We start from the raw sequence: 6,000 nt of genomic DNA on the forward strand, positions 1-6,000 counted from the left end.
GAGCGCGGATGTCCAACATAATAGGTTAGTCCCCAAAAAAGATATAAAGTTTCTATAAAATGATTGCAAAACATCCAAGAATGATAATATATTGGCATGAATACTTCATAAATTATAGTTACGTTGGAGACGTATTAGACACCGGCACCTGCTCCGACACCGGCACCAGATCCACAAGGAGCACCATCTCCGGCAGCAGCAGCGGCACTACCATTCACACTGGCACACACCAGCAACGGCTCCAGCACCTGCACCAACACTTGAATTTGCACTTGCATCTGCTCCGGCCCGTTTAGCGGCAATGGAACCAGCAGTTGCACCGGCAACAGAATGGGCTGCAGTTCGCACTGCATATACCAAAGTCCTTACATAAGCCAACATCTCCACCTTCTTGGTAAGCATTGGCCGCCCAAGTGCTTTGTTCTTTTTTCTTTCCATGTTGTTTCACATGATTCACTGTGTTGATCTAACTGTGTGTGTATGTCTTCTTGTTTGCAAATAGAGAATTCCTAGGGCAACGAGGGAGCCGTTCAACAATCCGAGGGATCATGGCCAAGTTTCTCTTACCATGCGTAGCCTTGGTGTGAATGAACCTGCTCAATATACCGTAAGTACAAAGGATGGTCGCATGATGATTGGTGTTAAAGGATGGTCAAGGTTCAAATCTAAATCAAATCTTGCAGTAGGGGATGATGTCAAAATCAAACTTTCTCGGCAAGGAGAGCTGGTCCAAATCAACTTTGAAATTCTTCAGTAGAAGCACACAACTGCCGAACTGATCTATCCTCCGAGAGATTTTGATGTAATAATATGGCATGGTGAAACAAGTGTCATCTGTGTATAAGTAGTACGACAATATTATTTATCACCTAGGATATCGTTGATAGAATTGCAACTCTGATTGCTGGTTAGGAACTGTCCTTTGATTTCATTCTTACAGCTCCCGTGCTTTATTCAATTTTCTATATTCGCCTTGCGACAACATCTAAAATCAGCATCGTACCGATCGCTTGCAATATGAAATGCGCTGAATTAGAACACATGGGCCCCCAAACATGCAGGCCCACCGGCATGTGGCCCTAAGTCCAGAACCGTGAGCCTGTATGAGTATTATATTCTCAGCTGAACCCCCATATTATGTTATTTTTATTCCCCTTGATTTTTCTTATGTATAAAGTTGTGATATAAAAGGTTTTTATATTTCTTTACAGAGGGAGTATCTCTCTGTCAGAAATATATTTATGTGTAACTAGTTACTCCTGCCTTTCTACTTCTTTTCGCTGATATGTGGGGCATCTGGCAATGGGGTCCACGTGCCATGCACCAAATTAGAGTGCACAACTGCATGGTAGACTCACCCCTATCGTAGCGCCATAGTAATTCCCAATGAGTCGTCAAATCACAAAAGCCCCACCTTTCCAGTTTTAGCAGTAAGCTGGACGGATGAAGCAACAATATTTCACTGGGCCTGAATCCCCTTCTCCCTCGTCTACTTGTTCCGAGAAAACCCCCTCTCGGCGATTGCATATGGTTTTCTCATGGAGAACCAGGTACGAATTCTTCATCCATCCCCGATAAATCCAACTCCCTTGGTCGTGGGTAATCCTAGGATGGCAGCTGCCGCCGTTGATGCATTTTTTCTTCCTACTGAATCTAGTGTGTGTTTCATTTGTAGTGCCCAAAGTGCGATGACCCTACAGGTTTCTTCGCCCTCAGCAAGACACCACACTTGTTTCTTCTCATCCTAATACATGATTTTAAAACGCACACAATATGTTCCTAGAATCCTCTTTTCTATCCGGGGGGTGGCGGGTTTTTGAACATGCTATCGACTAATTTGCAAATTTGGATTGCTATATTTGGATAAAAGGTACTAGTACCATGGTCAACATTGACGTGAAGGAGGAAATAATATCTAGATTTGGATAGCGAATACATTGTGTTCTCATATTATTTTTCCTGCAATGCATTCCTTGCTCTGCTAGAACACATGTACTCAAGATGGTCGGCCTTGCCATAACTGAATACACTAGTTTAATGGTCACATTGAAGAAAAGCCATGCATATAAGTTCCGAGTTGAGTTCATGAACCAAGAAGATCGCTGCTTTTTTATGGCTAAACTTGGATAAAATTTCTCAAGTGTTATGGACTGAAAGTTGGCGCACGAATGTTGATGGAAATAGCAGAACCTGGTCACATCTTCACTGTGATCTTCCACCCCAACGTCATTCCAGTAGTTCATCCATGTTTGTTTTGTATATGGTTCTTGCTTGTTGCCTCGATTACTTCTTAATCCACCTATTCTGTCTAACTAATCACAATTTAACTTTAGAAGTAGCAATGATTTGTGATTCCCTTCTCTCATGAAGATGCTACTTCTAACTAATATTTCTTACAATTGGTGGCATGTGTAGGTTATTTCAAAGTTAAGCACGCTACTCATTTGTTATTCTATAAGAACTCGACTATTACTGATGGCACTGAAGTTGAACGGGATGACATACACAAGTTCCTACACTTTATTGATCGTCTTGAGGTCCTTGTGGGGCGTTTCAATGGTGGAAGGCCACGTGGGATATGTGTGCCACAGCTACACACATTGAATGGGTCCAACTGTCTTGAGAAACTTATGGTACGAGCTGTTTTCTGTTATATATGTTGTTCATAAACTTTTGAAACAGAAACTGCCCAGTTCTATTGTTCCTATATAGATGCATGACCATGGTCGGGTCAGACATGCGCTTGGTCACAACATGGTGTTTATGTCGACCTACTCCATTCCCCTTGGAGGTGAAAAGATACTTATTCATGGGTGGTCTCAAATAATGAAGGCCCGTCCATCTTGGAGAATAATGAAGACCACACTGTGGGATGAAGCCGCTTTCAGAAGGTTGTGGATGCGCGGGGTGGCGCCTGGGCCTTGTCCTAGGGCTTGATATGTCTCCAACGTATCTATAATTTTTGATTGTTCAATGTTGTTATATTATCAATTTTGGATGTTTTATAATCATTTTATAGTCATTTTATATCATTTTTCGGTACTAACCTATTGACATAGTGCCAAGTGCCAGTTCCTGTTTTTTTCCTTGTTTTTTACATCACAGAAAATCAATATCACACGGAGTCCAAATGCCACAAAACTTTACAGAGAATTTTTACGGGCCAGAAGGAACACAACGGGACCTGGCTGCGCCTGGGGGGTGCCCCGAGGGGGCACAACCCACCAGGGCACGCCAGGAGGCCCAGGCATGCCCTGGTGGGTTGTGCCCACCTCAGGTGCCCCTCGGCCCGCCTCTTTGCTCTATAAATACTCCAATATTTCTAGAACCCTAGGGGATTCGACAAAATATTCATCCAGCCGCCGCAGAGTCCAGAACCATCAGATCCAATCTAGACACCATCTCAGATGGGGTTCACCACCTCCATTGGTGCCTCTCCGATGATGCGTGAGTAGTTCTTTGTAGACCTTCAGGTCCGTAGTTAGTAGCTAGATGTCTTCATGTCCCTCTCTTGATTCTCAATATAATGGTCTCTTGGAGATCCATATGATGTAACTCTTTGCGGTGTGTTTGTTGGGATCTGATGAACTTCGAGTTTATGATCAGTTATATCTTTTTATATCCATGAAAGTATTTGAGTTTGTTTGATCTCTTTTATGCGTGATTGCTTATAGCCTCGTATTTCTTCTTTGATATTTGGGTTTCGTTGGGCCAACTTGATCTATTTATCTTGCAATGGGAAGAGCTACTTTGTAGTGGGTGCGATCTTAAAGTGCTTGATCCCAGTGACAGAAAGGGAAACGACACGTATGTATCGTTGCTACTAAGGATAAAATGATGGGGTCTATCTCTACATAGATAGATCTTGTCTACATCATGTCATCGTTCTTATTGCATTACTCCGTTTTTCCAAGAACTTAATACACTAGATGCATGCTGGATAGTGGTCAATGTATGGAGTAATAGTAGTAGATGCAGGCAGGAGTCGGTCTACTAATCTTGGACGTGATGCCTATATAATGATCATTGCCTAGATATCATCATGATTATTTGAAGTCCTATCAATTGCCCAACAGTAATTTGTCTACTCACTATTTGCTATTTTTCTCGAGAGAAGCCATTAGTGAAACCTACGGCCCTTGGGTCTTCTTTCACATACATTTGCCTTTGCGACCTATTTTTATTTTCTTTTATTTTCAGATCTATTAATTCAAAAACCCAAAAATACTTTGCTGCACTTTATTTTATTTGCGATCTATTTATCCAATCTATTACAACCTTTTTACCGTCATGCACCAATTTCTGGCACTGTTACCCGAAAGGGATTGACAACCCCTTTAACATGTTGGGTTGCGAGGATTTGTTATTTGTGTGCAGGGGTTGTTTACATTGTGTTGCTTGGTTCTCCTACTGATTCAATAACCTTGGTTTCATATCTTAGGGAAATACCTACCGCCGCTGTGCTGCATCATCCCTTCCTCTTTGGGGAAATACCGACGTAGCTTCAAGCGACATCAAAAAAATTTCTGGCGCTGTTGCGGAGGAGGATCTTCAACATATACCAGGTTCCTAATCACAAATCTCATCTCCTTTCAATTTACATTGTTTGCCATTTGCCTCTCGTTTTCATCTCCACCACTTCACAAAAAGTTGCCGTTTTATTCGCCTCTCTTTTTCGTTTGTCGTTGTCTTGCTTTCTAGTCTCGATGGCTAGCGTCCCTACTCCTCCTTTGTCACCAGATTTTGAAGTCCTTTACTTCAAGAAAAGACAAGGAGAAAATTTGAAAAATGCCTGGTATAGGATTATGCAATCGTATCGTATTTCCAACTTAAAGGGGGACGCTAAGGTTTTGCTTCATAATTTTTACATAGGATTGGCTTTGCATCATAGACAACTCCTAGATTTTGTCGTTAAGGAAATTTTATTGAGCTTGATGCCAATGCTGCCTATGAAATTTTAGAAGGAATTTTGGGAATTCCGCCTCCAAAGAAGGGGTTTTCTTTCACCCGTGAGGGAGTTCAGATGTTGGATAAACTTGGAGATTTGCATAAACATATGGTTGAAATACAGAAATATAATGAACCCCTCAAACATCTCAATGGTAGTATCAATCGCATGAATGCCCTGATTACTCTTTGCAACAAGCGATTGGATATTTTGGATCTTAAGATTGTTTCTTTTCCGGATAATTTAGGGAAGCGTAAAGAGCCTCCCGGGTTTGAGAAAACCCTTACAAAAGTAGCCAAAACTTCAGATGACAAAACTTAGATCCTTGCTTTATGCCTAGCTAAGGGCGTAAAACTATAGCGCTTGTTGGGAGGCAACCCAATGAATAAAATTTATTTTTTCTTTTTGCTTCCTGTTTTTGAGTATTAGCACAATTATGCTACTGTTATGATTGTGTTTTTATGTTTTAATTAGTGTTTCTGCCAAGTAAAGCCTTTAGGATCTTCTTGGGTGATAGTTGTTTGATCTTGCTGAAAAAACAGAAAGTTTTGCGCTCACGAAAATAATTATCATTTTTTACCGGAGAGCGATAAAATGCCCATTCCAATTGTGGTAGATCAATATACAAATTACCCAGGTCGTCCTAATTTTTAAGAATGTTTGGAGTTACATAAGTATTCAAAATAGTTAGATTACTACAGATTGTTCTGTTTTGACAGATTCTGTTTTCTTTGTGTTGTATGCTTATTTTGGTGGCTCTATGGTTTTCTTTGATGAGTTTTTTCCATAGAAAAGTTGGAATACAGTAGATATAATACAAAAACAAAATATGAATTGGTTTGATACAGTACTTATAGTAGTGATTTATTATACTTATACTAACGGATCTCACGAAGGTTTTGTTGAGTTTTGTGTGATTGAAGTTTTCAAGTTTTGGGTGACGTTACGATGGATGAAGGAAGGATAGAAGAGCCTAAGCTTGGGGATACCCCGGCATCCCAAGCTATTATCCAAAAATGAGCAACCAAGTATGCTTGGGGAAGCCCCCGAGT

Source organism: Triticum urartu, chromosome 4A (assembly GCF_056163025.1).
Source record: "Triticum urartu cultivar PI428250 chromosome 4A, HENAU_Tu73, whole genome shotgun sequence".
NCBI lineage: Eukaryota > Viridiplantae > Streptophyta > Magnoliopsida > Poales > Poaceae > Triticum > Triticum urartu.